Source organism: Anguilla anguilla, chromosome 5 (genome assembly GCF_013347855.1).
Source record: "Anguilla anguilla isolate fAngAng1 chromosome 5, fAngAng1.pri, whole genome shotgun sequence".
NCBI lineage: Eukaryota > Metazoa > Chordata > Actinopteri > Anguilliformes > Anguillidae > Anguilla > Anguilla anguilla.
Genome location: NC_049205.1, coordinates 64,255,105 through 64,270,847, shown reverse-complemented (window position 1 = coordinate 64,270,847; position 15,743 = coordinate 64,255,105). Strand labels below are relative to the sequence as shown.

At 44.2% G+C, this 15,743-nt stretch overlaps 1 long non-coding RNA gene across 1 annotated transcript in view; it reads right to left on the bottom strand.

Moving 5' to 3' along the window:
* LOC118227837 overlaps window positions 1–15,743 on the bottom strand; it is a 23,941-nt gene that overhangs the window by 2,928 nt on the left and 5,270 nt on the right. The window lies entirely within an intron of this gene.

Here is a 15,743-nt window from a genome sequence, read left to right as displayed (position 1 = left end):
TTAATCATTTAATCAATCAATGAACTTCAGAAACAAAGACACACACCCCAACATTCAGTTAAAAAAAAAAAAACACATTTGGCATCGTCTGTCAGTTTTTTATCCAGGTTTTAAAAAAAGCCAAAATCCACATCGTATTTCACCCGTTGGCTCTCACTGGTGGTGGAATCTGCTGCTGGAATACTCCACTTTCCATTTTCACAATCCATTCGGTTTTTTTTTGGAGGCTGGAGGATGGTGGGGAGGGCTGGCTGACATGGCCAAATTGTCACATTAAAGAGGGGTCTCACACTGGTTATGGGACATGGTGTGTGTGTGTGTGTGTGCAAACTGCTGCATTAAAGAGGGGTCTCACTCTGGTTATGGGACATGGTGTGCTACACAAAGTTTGGGAGCTGCTGGAATATATTTATTGATGATACTATATTTACCTTTTATCATTTTTAAAATAGCACATTTATAAATAATATTCATTTATATGTCTATATTATATTGCATGTGTTTGTCCATGGTGTGTATGGGTATGCTGTACTTTAAGTGCACACACATGTGCATTAACTCTCCTCTTACACGTGTTACAAGGCAAAACTCTTGAACAGGTTACATTTACATTTCAACATTTTGCAGATGCTCTTACACCAATTACTATTTATTTATTTATTTTTTTTAATACAGTAGCGTGAAAAGTATTTGATTTCCTTCCTGATTTCATCATTATTGCATATTTGTCATATTTGTAATATTAGACAAAGGGAACCTGAGTAAACACAAAACACTTTTTCTATTTATTTTTTAAAAATATTGATTTCATTTATTTAATGAAAAAAGTTATCAAAGACTCATATCGCCCATGTGATGGACAGCGGGACACGTAACCTGAATTTAACGCTCAAACGCAGCCGGTTGGTTTCGGTTCAGCCGTTTGTGCGGCTCGCTCGGCCAGAAACGCGCAGGAGAATTAGCAGCGCGTTGGGAAACGCGAAGCGAAAGCAAACTCGGATGTGGCCGTTTCGCAGATGGGCTGGCTGATTAGTGCGGTTCTGCAAGCCGGGGCCTTCTTCCTGTTCGTTTAAAGGCACACGGCAAATTGATTACAACATAGAACAGAGCCAAAAACCACACGAAGCAGCGACGCACTGACTGCATTTACGAAAAAAGACATTTTTTTATTTGTGCATTTGTGCATATGTTGTCTGTCTTTTCAAACAGCAAACATTTATTCACACCCTCAGCAGTAGGCCTACTTCGTGCACCCTTCCTATCTCAGTCATTACACCGACAACTTGGTGCCACTCTCGCTAGGATTTCAGGCATCCATCAGGAGGAGAACACTTCCTTGCCAACTTGCCATGGGCACCAGACTGGCACTGCCCATGTCAAGAGTTCTAGAAACACTGTTTCGAGAAGGCACTGGACTTTCCTGAAGGAGGACACATTTCTACCCGACATCCCTGCGTATCTGAAACGCTTTCTCCTCGTTATACTGTAGCACACTTTGGTAACATTTCAGGAGGTGTTCCTCTCGTCGTCCTGATAACCTTGAAATCCTTTCAGTGACCTGGCATCTGTTTTAGAGACTGACGTTACTTTGGCAGAAGCTTTTATCCAAAGCGACGTACAACAAGTGCATACCGAAGGTCATTGGAACAACAACATCTGTGACATCTGCATTTAGATCTATGGGAAAGACATCAGTAAACAGGGTTGGAAATTGTTGTTGAAAGCGCACGTTCGATGACCCTGATGCTTGTGCATTAGTGCGATAAGTAAGGAAAAACAGAAGAGCTGCTCTTCCTTAGCTGACTGAGAATGTTCGGGGCGACATAGCTCAGGAGGTAAGAAGAGACTGTTCGGGGCAACATAGCTCAGGAGGTAAGACCGATTGTCTGGCAGTTGGAGGGTTGCCGGTTCAAACCCCGCCCTGGGCGTGTCGAAGTGTCCTTGAGCAAGACACCTAACCCCTAACCCCTAGCCCCTAACTGCTCTGGCGAATGAGAGGCATCAATTGTAAAGCGCTTTGGATAAAAGCGCTATATAAATGCAGTCCATTTACCATTTAATGTCACTGCAGGACGTGATCAGACTGTGTCAGCCAGAACAGTCCGTCGGCAACGACATAAAAAGGAATATAATAGGGCTGCAGTGCATAAACCCCTCGGTACAAAGATGAATGCAGATTTGAGAGCTCAGTGGTCCAAAAACCACAGGCACTGGTCTACAGAGATGTCGAAAAAAGTGATTTAGCCAGATAAGGCATCCAGGGTCAAGGTCGAGTGCATGTGTGGCATACATCAAAAGAACGGTACAGGCCTGAATGCTTGACCCCTACAGTGAGGGGGTCCAGTGGCTCTTAGAGGTAAGGGTCTCTGCAAATCAATGCAAGGTTATTCTGAGTGATCACCTCCATCCTATGAGGAAACATTTCTATCCTGAGGGGAGTGGTCTCTTCCAGGATGACGATGCCCCCGTCCACAGGGAACGAGGGGTCACTGAATGGTTTTATGAGTATGAAAATGATATGAATCATATGCTAGGCCTTCGCAGTCACCAGATGTTAACCCAGTTGAACATGGGAGATTTTTGACCAACGTGTTATTAGACAGAGTTCTCCACCACCATCATCATAATCATCGTAGGGGTGACATAGCTCAGGAGGTAAGCCCAATTGTCTGGCAGTCGGAGGGTTGCCGGTTCAAACCCCGCCCTGAGCATGTCGAAGTGTCCTTGAGCAAGACACCTAACCCCTAACCCCTAACTGCTCTGGCGAATGAGAGGCATCAATTGTAAAGCACTTTGGATAAAAGCGCTATATAAATACAGTCCATTTACCATTTATTTACCATATCATCATAACACCAAATGAGGGAATATCTTTTGGAAGAATGGTGTTCCATCCCTCCAGTAGAGTTCCAGAGACTTGTAGAATCCATGACAATGGGCACTGAAGCTGTTCTAGCAGCTTGTGGTGGACCAACACCTTACTAAGATACTTTTTCCCTTAATTTGTCATCTGTCTGTACAAACATACACACGCGAGCGGTCAGCTGCATCATCGATTATAAACCGCTGCATCATATCGCGTTCAAGCCAAGCAGGACATTAGCTGGCAGTACATTAACAGGCGGTATTTACATCAGTATGCTTATCTCGTGCAACCCGAGTACATGCACACGCAGACATCCGGGGAGACATTTTCAGACACATCCTGTTCGAACGGAATGTGTCACCTCGGGGACTAGCAGTCAAATAACCGAGGTCAAATTTCTTCGGCCACAATCATGGTTACGTTGTGCTACGGAGTTGCGTCCTTAAACGAGGGATTCCCCACCAAGTGGACATTTCAAAATTTCAAACTAGATGGTAACATATGTGCTTTTGTTGTAGCCGACTACATTTAGTTGAAAGAAGTTTGTTTTTAGAGAAACCACTAATTGTGACTACAAGCGCACGAGCGTTATTAAAGCAGAGGAGTCGAAATAATTAAATAATCGCGTTCGTCTGCTTTGACATTCAGTGTTCCGTCTGTTCCTCGTGCTGTTGCCCTTTTAATGACAAGCAGCTGTTTTAGTTGGTGAAGCAGTGCTCTATGGGAGATGTTGTTCACGTCGCCAGCAGTAGGCGATCAGAGATCCATTTGTGTTGTTTACGTGAACATACGACATTTTCTATCATAGACAGGACGTTTGTTTTCAGAAATGTGTAAACGATTATTTAAAAGAACATGTATTGTTAACAAACCTTCGGATTTGTCGCAAAAGCCACAATTCGTGTTTTCACCCTCAAATCTCAGAGGACACGAAAATGTTAATATTCATTTTTCACGTTATGTGTAACACGAAAGGAATCGTTTTGAAATGTGGCTATCAGTTTTGGCTTTCAGTTTTGAGTCTCCCTCCCGTATAAAAAAATAATAATGTGCGTGTTATGACAGCGTCGTCTATGGTCATTCTAAAGAGGGTTCGTTTTGTTCCGCATAAGTTGTCACGAGAAAGGCGCTGTTTCTGTAGCGTGCCACACAAAGAGCAAACATAACATTGTGTTCCAGGGCTTATAACGTGGAAGTTGCACGTTTACAATAACCATCCATAAAGAACAGGCTGAAAACTGGCTTATAATGGGCTTCAATGTCGGTCCAGTTCGCGTAAATGCGCCTTTGTGCCGTTCTCTCAACGCAAGACTTGTTCGTAGAAAATTAAAATATGAGAACTAAAATTGCGAACCTTAACCTTTTCTTTTCACGGAATATGAGGAGGAGTCGCATTAATGCGCTACAGCAATGATATGATTTCATAGTGTAAAAGAAAGTGGTTTCGGTTTGGTTATTGGCTATTCAATAAAATGATAATGAACAATGGTAACCCCCGAAGCGGAGCCAAAGATGCTAAGCTTTTTGTGCAATTGAAATGCTGATAAAACTCGTGGAAGGAGCAGTCATAGAACATTCAGACCATAAACAAAAGCGCCTCTTTTTTGTTTCGGTCAAGAATGCCAGCCTCGGTATGACGAGAAACAGTGCAAGGGAGGATTTGTCCGATAGTAACCTCCACAGCGCGAGGCGTTTGCGTGTGATGCATGTGCGGTGAACAAATAGACTACTGTACACAAATACAAATGCGTTCCTGATGCACTGACGGAGTAAAATGTGCGCGCTCCAGCTATAGTTTACACAGTTACTGATTCTGCTTAACTAAACCTTGGGCTTATTGCAAGCAACCCTTGTTTGTTTCAAAAGAAACGGACAGGGCTAGTATTTTCAATAATTTTACAGGCTAGGGCTTTCTTGAGTGTGTGGGCTGAATAACAAAATAATAGCTACACGGTGTAAGCAGGGGTATGAAAGAGAATATGTGTAACAGTGAAGAGGAGGATATTTTGTCATTACTACTGTGTACTAACATAATAATACCCGTTTGAGATGAATGACCGTAATAATATTCTAAGAGTAAGGTGATATGAAATTCGATGGAATACAAGTGTATGGGTAAAAGCAGAGGAATTATAATAAGAGTCACGAGGGGGGGTGGTGGGAGAATAAACCGCCCCTCTATCCCTTCCGCGCGCATAGCTGGCTTTGACCGATAGTAACCTCACTGCAGTTCGCGGAAACTGGGTGAAAGGTAACTGATGTCATTCCGCTGTGCACTGCCTCTGTTCCGATGAACCCGTCTCTAGTGATGACTAGTGTTCTTAATCACGAGCGGCCGTTGATTTCCGTATACGTAAGGGAGGTTAATAAAACAGCCTTGCCTAAACACAAATGGCATGCACGCGCTGAAAAGATACGTATTTCGCAAATTTTCAGGAAACCTGGCGATTTCCCCCCCGCTCTCCGTTAGAGTTGCTCAGAGTGTATTTGCCGGAATGTTGAAGCTTCACGCGTCCCCGTGATAAATTAATATTGTGGAAGCCTACCTGCATACGTCGGTATGGTGCAGAAACACAGCACTCTCGTTCTGTCACGTCTAAAACGGTAGCCGTATGTAAGTTGGTCTGAAAAGCGTTACTGAAAATGATAGTCTGGAAAAAAACACATTAGTGGATAAGCTTTATTATATAAAGCTTGCTCATTTCCCGCAAATCTATAGTTGGTTTTAACATCGCTGTCTACTGCGGACCATGACGTGGCCTTAACTTGTAAACTTCGGGCCTTCTTCTGTTTTCCTTCCACTCTAAGAGGGAATTTCTCGACGAACAAAAGTTTACTGTAGGCTACATGACGGTTCTGTCTCTGCCGTCCAAAATTGCCCGAGTGGGCAACATGGATATTAATTTGAATAGTGAAGTCTCTATTACATCTGTTGCATATAGGGATCAAAGTCTTTGTTCTTAACTCTGTCCTAAAGGTACCCGTGGTTATTTTTAGCGTACAGCACAAAATGCTGACGCAGCATTACCATAAACAAAATGGCAGTGTGTGTCCTCGGGGTTCAGCGGTGGCGGGAACGGCATGTGGCGGCATCTTTCTTGCGCTAAAATAAATCACTCTTCTCAGACCCCATAATCTTTGTCAGGACCATCATGCTTAATAAACTGATTAATTAATATTTAACAAAAATCAAAGTCACACAAACGACAGATTATGGCTGCAGATCTACAACAAGCAATACTCGAATTATTGTAAGTACGGGGGTATTAATGTATTAAAAAATGTACGTAAAAAAATTCTGAATGATGGCAGCAATGGGAGTTTTAAATAATTGTTCCAAATATATTGCCTAACACTGTAGCAGATAGGGCAGTTTGTCACTCCAAAATGAAAACTAATCGTTATGGTTTATTGGCAATCATCGCAACAATCTAGATTTTTACATTTGAGGATTGTTTTTTTAAATTTTTGTTTTGTTTTGTTTTTCTAAGATTGTGGTGTTTTCCGTTGCATTCCCTTGTAAACAAGGCGCATTCAACGCCCTGAATGCGGGTCACAGACGAACACGAAATAAGCCGTAAAGGTAACTAGAGGGCAAAGTTCCGCTGTGAACAATAACCTATATTTACCTCCTTCGTCGGAGCTATTGTCATGCCCGCACACTTCGCTGGCTCTGGTGCGACGCCTGCGGTCGCTTCGTTCTAGCAACCCCCCCTCCCCGAAACATGTGACACCCTCCCTTCTTCAGCCACTCCTCCGTGGTTCCTCTTTATTGCACCGTTCTAGAAGATTCTTCCATCACAGCTTCCATCCTCACGGAGCCTTAGCTCCAACTCCGAGGCGAGGAGACGAGCGTTACGTTTACACGTGACTTCAGCGTCTCTTGTAATACAGTGCGTCGAAATAGACACGTGCGTATCCAAAAAGTGTATTCTTAATAGGTCTGTATAATGATTATGTATTTTTAAGTCTGTCAGAAAGAACTGCCATGTTGAATACATTTTAATTAGGTCTGCCAGTGACAGGAGAATACATAATTAGACTAAAATTCAGAATGGCATTAAGGAACAATGAAACGAAAAAAAAAATTGTCTTGGCAGGACAATCGAGCCGCGCGCGCGTTGTATGCGTGTGCTGGTCGCTGTCACCATCCGGCATGTACCGGTTACTTCTTGAGGTCACTGAGAAAATTCATGACACCCTGTTAACACGGTTAATTTTCCCTTTTAAAGTAAGCATATTGTTTCAAAACAGCACCCCCCCCCCCCCCCCCCCCCACCCCACCCCACCCCCCTCAGTCCAGAGCTCTGTAAACCACGTCAACCGACCACTAACAGGACCTTCCAGTTATATACACCATTTCACCAATCAAAATAACACAGATTCCACGTGGTACTCTTCAAAGAGCAGTCTGCAAGTCACCCTGCATAGAAATGAAAGCTGTAGTGCACTGAAGAGCGAGCAGGAGGGCAGAGGCAGTTTAATTAAGCTGTGTCCCCGTCCGGTTTCTGGAAGGATATCGCTGACTCTATTTTCAGCCGTCGGCTGGTCGGCCACATATGCAGCCCGTGGAGCCAGAATCTGCTGTAAATAACAGGGTTCGGACTGAGCTCCCGGGATGTGAGAAAGCTGCTGCCTTCTTCTGATTAAGAGCTGGGTGCAGAGGATGGTGCATTTTATGCAGCTCAGGTTCGGTCTGGTTTTATTTGTGAAGCACTTTTCACAAAGTATCAGACAAGGCAGACCACACATTCAGGGTCTGGGCTCCCATGACCAAAAAGCCAAGAGCATCAGTGGGTATCCCAACAAGCTGCTGAAATTGACCCACGATCATCCACACATTTTGGCCAAGTCCTTAAACCTGCATGCCTGTTGACTGTATACTTCACTTTATTGGAAAGTATGCAGCTGGTACCCTGTTTAAATACCAGCCTTGTGTCACATGCATGGGGTCGTGTTGTGTGCATGAGGTTGTGTTGTGTTGTGTGCATGGGGTTGTGTTGTGTGCATGAGGTTGTGTTGTGTGCATGAGGTTGGTTATGTGTATGGGGTTGTGTTGTGTTGTGTGCATGGGGTTGTGTTGTGTGCATGAGGTTGTGTTATGTGCATGGGGTTGTGTTGTGTTGTGTGCATGGGGTTGTGTTGTGTGCATGAGGTTGTGTTATGTGCATGACGTTGTGTTATGTGCATGGGGTTATGTTGTGTTATGTGCATGGGGTTGTGTTGTGTGAATGGGGTTGTGTCACATGCATGGGGTTGTGTTGTGGTGTGTGCATGGGGTTGTGTCACATACATGGGGTTGTGTTGTGTTGTGTGCATGAGGTTGTGTTATGTGCATGATGTTGTGTTGTGTGCATGGGGTTGTGTCACGTGCATGGGGTTGTGTTGTGTTATGTGCATGGGGCTGTGTTGTGTTGTGTGCATGATGTTGTGTTATGTGCATGGGGTTGTGTTGTGTTGTGTGCATGGGGTTGTGTTGTGTTGTGTGTATGGGGTTGTGTTGTGTGCATGGGATTGTGTTGTGTTGTTTTGTGTGCATGGGGTCGTGTTGTGTGCATGGGGTTGTGTTGTGCACATGAGGTTGTGCTCTAGTTAGCTGCATTAGGCGGGTGTGTGCAGTGACACAGAACGCCACTGCATCCGGTTCTATAGCTTCCTTCAACTCCACAAACATTCTTAATAAACGCTGAAAAACTGCAGACACAGCAGCTCTTCCGTGCCGAAGGCAGGAAAATGGTTTGGTGGTTTGGCTCAGGGGGGACACAAACACTGACGGCAGCAGGAATCTTCAGCGTCTTTATATCCAGTGAACAGAAATTAATTGGCGCATTTAAACGACTGCAAATGGCGATGTCGGGGCTTGCTTGTTTTTTTTTCGCCGTCCTTGGAATTGATGCGGGGGTCACAAAACAGAATTGAGTACATAACTATCATATTTGGAAAGGTCACGTGACAGCATACACCGGTGACATTTCTGCCTTTCGTCTATTTACCTGAAAGCTTGGGAAACGCGCTCAGAGCAGCGGGAGAGGCGCGTGTCCAGAGTCACAGCCCTGCGCGCCGTAGGACAGTGTTGCGGTTTGACGAGTGACAGGTGCTTTTAACCGAGGGGTCACAGATTCCGCTCGGGGGGCAGACTAAGCCGCGAGCTCCCACCCGCGAAATGTGCAGCGCCCTGATAAAGCGGGCGGTGCAATCCCGTCGGGCTGGGAGAGCGCGCGTGGCGCGTTCGCCAACACGTGAGGGACGCATCACTCGTCCCATCTGTAATGCAGCGGCCAGCGATGTCTTATGTACATAACACATGCGCACACGCTCTTTTGTGTTTATATGGCACCGGAATCAGTGAGGGAAACCTTGGCGAGACTGACGGCACAAGCGCGCGTTTGCATCTGTAATTTGATACACGAAGTCTGCGTAAAACCATGCAACAATTAAGGGTCAGTTATCGGGTGTTTTAAATACCCGAGGCTGTGTACAGTCAGTTGATCATCCTGTTAGGGTTGGCCATGACAACGCCAAGATGCCGCTGGCTTGCTGACATTCCATTCTGACCTCCAGTGTGGTCACGAGCTCGGGGACACAGAGCCTGACCTCACACGTTGTCTTACCACAGTTCATTAAAAAGAGCTGTTTGTGTAGGCTACTATCAGATAAAATTGCCAATGCTAAGCAAGTGCTGATAACACTTTAAAAAACAGACAACCAAGTCAGATAAAAGTTATGAACGTGAACTGGTTTTGATGACTGAGTAAAGTGAATTCCAATACAATGTTGCGATCCATTATTAAAGAGCTTTACACAAGGGGTTACTCCACCATTACCAATTTACTGCTCCCACTGTGTGGTTCACGGCAGCCATTTTGTGCTGCAGACAATGCGTTTATATTTAGGCATTTAGCAGAAGCTGTTATCTAGAGCGACTAAGTGCACACAAAAAGCTTTAGGTAATACACAGCTGGTGCTAAATCATTATGGGCCACAACTGATTGGAACTCTTAATACAAAACTTAACCAAGGTGTACTAGATATCACAGTATAATGTCCTGTCCGCACAGTTTTTTTATTCCTTAATTCCAGGTATTTTCCGTGCCAAAATATGCTGATCACACTGCGCAGTTAATTAAAAAATAATTTAGTTCACTGCTGTGGTTCTCGAAACTAAATTCGGAAAACAAATAAAAAAGTTCCAGCCTTTTATTTGTTTGTTTGTTTGTTTGTGTGTAATTTTCCTGCCGATCCTGAGCTTTCAGAGTATAGGTGGCGACCGACATGTTCTGCTAATGAAAGCAATGCTTAGAAAATGGTAAGAATTTCAGAAATTGCTCTGTGTTGGGAAAGTGACCACGTGGACCTGGCAACAGCTCAAATGTGTGTGAAAGGTTGAGCTTTTCTCTTTTCTCTTTTTTTCGCTGAGAAGTGTGAGTTTGGACAGAACAGGATAACCGTTGAAAGAGGCCAGAGAATCTGTGCAGTCAGCTCCTGGTTCCTATGGGAGCACAGCAATAACCGAAATAACTGACCCGCTCCTGCACCCAGTGTTTTTACCACCACCCCCCCCCCCCCAAATATTTACATATACATTCCAGAAATATACATTTCCATCGATTATCACCGTAAATGTATAAAAGTAAGCTGATTAATCTGTCCGTATCGTACACCATTATGAAATAATCTCAGGGAATGCTTAAACCGAGAAGAAGAAATCAATACAAAGAGGCAAACATATTGCCCGCAAGCAGTTGGCCAGCTCAGGACTTCACGGTACCAAACATTCAAAACTCTTCAGCCCTTCCACAGGTAACCAGGAAACCGTTTTTATATTCCGTCCCAACAGAACAGATCACTTATCAGGAATGGGAATGCCAGAGCGGGACAAAGTGTTCCACGTTTTTGCTTAGCCAGGAAAAGCCGCATCAACAGGTGCCAGTTTGACGTGCGGCGTCCAGCGCTTTGAATAGCGCTTTGCGTTCCAAAAATGCAAAATACCGTGAACTTCGGCGCCCTCTGCGGGACGCCGTAATAACTACAGCTGTTAACTGATCGTGAGAAGGAGGGCGGCCATTCCATAAAAACAGAGCTCATTTTAACACGGAGCTGTAAAGCTATGACTGCTGGGGTCTATATTTATGTGTGTTATACCTGTGCTGTTTCAGCTAATATCATAATTTAATGATTTATTATTCAGTATTATTTCTTGCTTCTGTTTTTAAAATTGTGGAATTGTTATTTTTACTCTCTTTTTTAAAACTAGTTTGCAGTTCAGAAATTCAGCATCAGTGCTGCCAGTCCTGATAAATGAGTAAGCCGTTCTCTCTCCGTTCAGAGACAGATTCACCAGCGGTGGTTTATACCTGTGGGTGAGTGTGACGAATCGATGCTTTACAGCAAGAGATAACACTTCACGACAAGCAGACAACTGAGAGACAGACAACGTCGCAACAGTCCCGTCATTTAGCTGAACACAGGCCCGCAGGCTGGGCTAGGCCTCAGGTCCATTTCAATACGATCAATCCACGAAATGAAAATTAATGTTAAAATCCTCCTTATGGATCAAGGTGGGAATTTTTCAGTTCATGAAATTTAAATGTCAGTCACTTCCCAGATTTGACTGGAATGGAACTGATCCCTCAGCATTGCACTGTCCAGGCTCCTAATGATTCAACTCATTTAATTTGAGTTTTTACTCGATATGACACCTTTAATGCAATTAATTAAGATACAGCTGACACTGCACAGCAGGCATCCGCAGTGAAAACACGTCACTGAGGTCCCGTGCTGCACCGAAGCAGCACTGGGGTGTGCAGCTGCTCAAACAGCCTTAAGATTCTGAAGTTTGGGACCTCAGTGGATATGCAGCAAATCAGGGGTGAACAACCCCGGTCCTGGAGGTCCGGTCTGCATGCGGGTTTTTGTTCCAACCAATGACCTCAGTTTTAGTTTTCTGACAGCTCTATGAACTACGCTGGTTCACTCCTGCACTTGAGCACAGTAAAGTCTTCAGGATACACTTGCAGTCTGCAACTGTGGCTCCTGCTTATACAAATGCCAGATCAGGACGAGACTGAGCCAATTAAATAATTAAGAGCAGAGGTTGGCACAGGATCCTGAATCGCATCGGCCCTTGCTGTGCACCCCTGCAGTAAATAATGAAACTGGGGTAGATTGAGTTAACTGGTGAATTTCTCCCCACTTGATCTTTTGAACAGTCAAAAAAAGAAAAAGTGCAGACGGTTGGGTCCCAACACAGCAGATCCCGGGCATTCTGGGTAGTTCAGTCACATTGGGCAACACGCTCCCATTTTACCCTGAAAACAGGCGTCGGCATTTCGCCAGAAAACACTACAGCAGCTCGGTTTTCCAGGGGCAAAGGGGGATGTGTTTGCTCTGCAGCTGGGGTTTTATAACCTCTGCTCCACAGCAGCGGGGGAAAAACAAACAAGAGCAGCGAGCCTACTGTCCTCCTCCATCGCTGCCTGCGTCTGTACTGCCTGCGTCTGTACCGCCCGCGTCTGTACCGCCCGCGTCTGTACTGCCTGCGTCTGTACTGCCTGCGTCTGTACCGCCTGCGTCTGTACTGCCTGCATCTGTACTGCCTGTGTCTGTACCGCCCGCGTCTGTACAGCCTGCGTCTGTACTGCCCGGGTCTGTACTGCCTGTGTCTGTACTGCCTGCGTCTGTACCACCCGGGTCTGTACTGCCTGTGTCTGTATTGCACGCGTCTGTACCGCCCGTGTCTGTACCGCCCGCGTCTGTACCGCCCGCGTCTGTACCACCTGCGTCTGTACCGCCCATGTCTGTACCTCCTGTGTCTGTACTGCACAGGTCTGTACCGCCCGCGTCTGTACCACCTGCGTCTTTACTGCCTGTGTCTGTACCACCTGAGTCTGTACCACCCGTGTCTGTATCGCCCACATCTGTACCACCTGCGTCTTTACTGCCTGTGTCTGTACCGCCCGGGTCTGTAGGGTATAGGTAGACCTCAGGATGTAGGTAGGCCTCACTGTCATGGTGTACTAACAGTAGATGGTGTAGGTGTATGTAGGGGTACCATCATTAACACACATAATCATAAAAATTACTTGAGGCTAACATTATATCCTGTTAAACAGAACCAGTCTTTTATCGCCTGTTTCTCACTGACAGCGACACCTTTTATATCCCGCAGTGAAGCCTTGCATATTGGCTGTTTATTTTTTAATTTTGCTAAGTTAACTATAGCTTTTTTTTACTGAAAACACTTAGAATTAACAAACAGTTTGGGCAAAATGTTACCCAGCATCCCTTGCATCATTACGGCTGCACGCACCCAAGTTAGTGACCTTAAAATCCCCAGCCCTTTTCTGAGAAAGGCCAGTGTGGATGGCTGCCCAGTACTGCGATTCCCCATTCAACTAATCAAAGTCCTATATGAAGACCGCGAATCGCTGATTGGTTGAATCGTGAAGCTTGTGATGTCACAGTATGGTTTCATGAGACCAAAAATAGTCTTGAACCAATCACTGTGTTCTGCTGTAGAGAGCCAGGTCTTCGGATTTGCTGAGACAAAGTCAACGAACGACAGCTCGTTGTCGTAGCTCCGCCCATTCTGGAATTTCCGAAAGCTCACTCTTCTCTGATTGGATTAGACCGGTGTTTCAGAAGCCGTTCGTTCTGAACGCTGTATATTTTTGCGGCTGTGTCATTCATCACAAAGTCCTTCTCTCTCGGCTGTGGTGCGTGGGACAGTCCGCCTCTGCAGACACAGAAGTGAAGGCCGCACATTCCAGTAAGCGCACTTTCGGGAAAAAATCCTCCCCCACGCTGACTTCACCGCTCAGCATTCCAGGAACAGATTCCTCCTCTCAGAATTCCATTGCCAAGTAAATGAAATCGCACAGGGGGATGGGGCCAATAATGCCGAATCCAGACTGTGGAAGCTCTGTAAGTTCCAGATATAGTTCAAAAGGTCCAAATACGGAGTGTACCAGGACAAAGGTTCCCCGGAGGTCTCCCATATAAGTGAGAACCGGTATTGGGAAAACCACTCTGAAAAGCGCAGTTTTACAAACTACTGATTACTTCACACTGGAAGCAGTTGAACTACAGAAAAACTACCCTGAAGAGAAATGTAGCTTGCAAAACTACAATTACTCAAAAAGTATAGTTCAAACTACATGGTAAAAAAAACAATTATAATAATTATCATTATCATGTTTTTGTACTCGGGGAGAACCACTATACAGCTCAGTGGGGAGAACCAGCAATGTGTGGCAGTTGACAGTTGGCACCTATAGTGGAGCAGAGTGCTTCTCACCAATCAGGATTAGAGGGAAGAGAAAGAGAGGAGGCAGTATTCAATCAAAGGAGTTTGGAATAAATCTATTTTAGGGCCAAAAGTAGTTGGTCGTTCTGGTAGTTAACACCTCAAAATGACAGGAAAGTAATTGACGATTATAATCACTGAACAAATTTGAATGTAGAGGAACCACCAGCAAACTGCTGAAAAATGTAATTAAACTACTAGTTTAACTACATGTAGTTCACCTACTTCCCAACACTGGTACTAACCAAACCCACACCTGCTTAACTTCAGTTTGCCCTGAGGAGGGCACAGGGTGGCACAGTTTCCACCCCCTTCCTGAAATTTCCAAAAAAACGGTCATTGTTCTTCTCTCAAATGGAACAGCACCGCCCTCTAGTGGACGATTTTGGCGCAAACCAAAGTAATGATACGGAAAAAAGTGATCATTCGGAAAAACACACATTTGTTGCAAAACATTGATCGCTGTGTTAAGCGATCGCTGTGTCAAATTGCAATATTTACGAGTTGCAACTGTTATTTCAAACAGAAATCTCTCTAAATTGAAATGTTTCATGGACATAGTTGCATGTCCTCTCTGTGACACAAACTCATAGAAATTGCATTGCTCTATATTTAGACAGCCTGTAGTTTACATGAGTAACACCGTCTGTCTTCTTTTCACTCATTTTATCATCATACATCTACATACATTTCCCTCTTCCACACTCAGCCCCGCTTCCCCACACATTTTGTGTTAATTGTTACGGTTTTATTGTGAGAATCGTATGCTACTGTAATGCCCAATTTCCCCTCAGGATCAATAAAGCTGTCTGTACCTGTACAGGTATCTATAAACGTAAATATTTACTGTCCTCATAAGAACCCCTATAATGCAAAGCTCGACAGCGCGAAAACCTCTGTATACATGTACACGCCTGCACAGGAGGCAGGGCAGGTGTTTTGTAGAATCAATGTAAAAAAATTAGTTCTGCATTTTCTGTGGCAGAAAAACTAGTTTAGGATCATCTCCATAAGAATATGTGCTAAGCTCACAGAAAGTAGGCCACTTTGAAAACCCTAAAAGGCAAATGTGGTAAAATTAGTGCCATGACTACTTAGCAAATAAAGGCAAACAGAAATCTTTTAAAATCTTTTTATTGTTTTATTCATCTATTGTTGTTTTATTATTTTATTTGTTGTTTTGCTTTTTGTGCCTTTGCTAACCTGTTTGTTTACTTTTGTTTTTGTAGCATTGACTTTCAGTCATGTGCAGCACATTGGGCTACAGGCACTGTATGAAATGTGCCATATAAATAAAGATTGATTGATTGATTGATTGATTTTTTCAGTTTGTTTCCATATTTAAAACCTATAAAGCATATTACTGCCACCTACTGTATTGGAAGGTGAACATTAACTTTGCCATGCTTCATGATTCCTATACTATGATCCTGACCTGAATTAAATGAAAGCATTAATACTACTTATATACATACAAGTAACATTTTTTGTGACTTGGACTTAATAATAATGTCATTCCACACCCTAAATCGCCAGATTTAGTCAGCCCTAAATCTGGATATTTTCTAAACA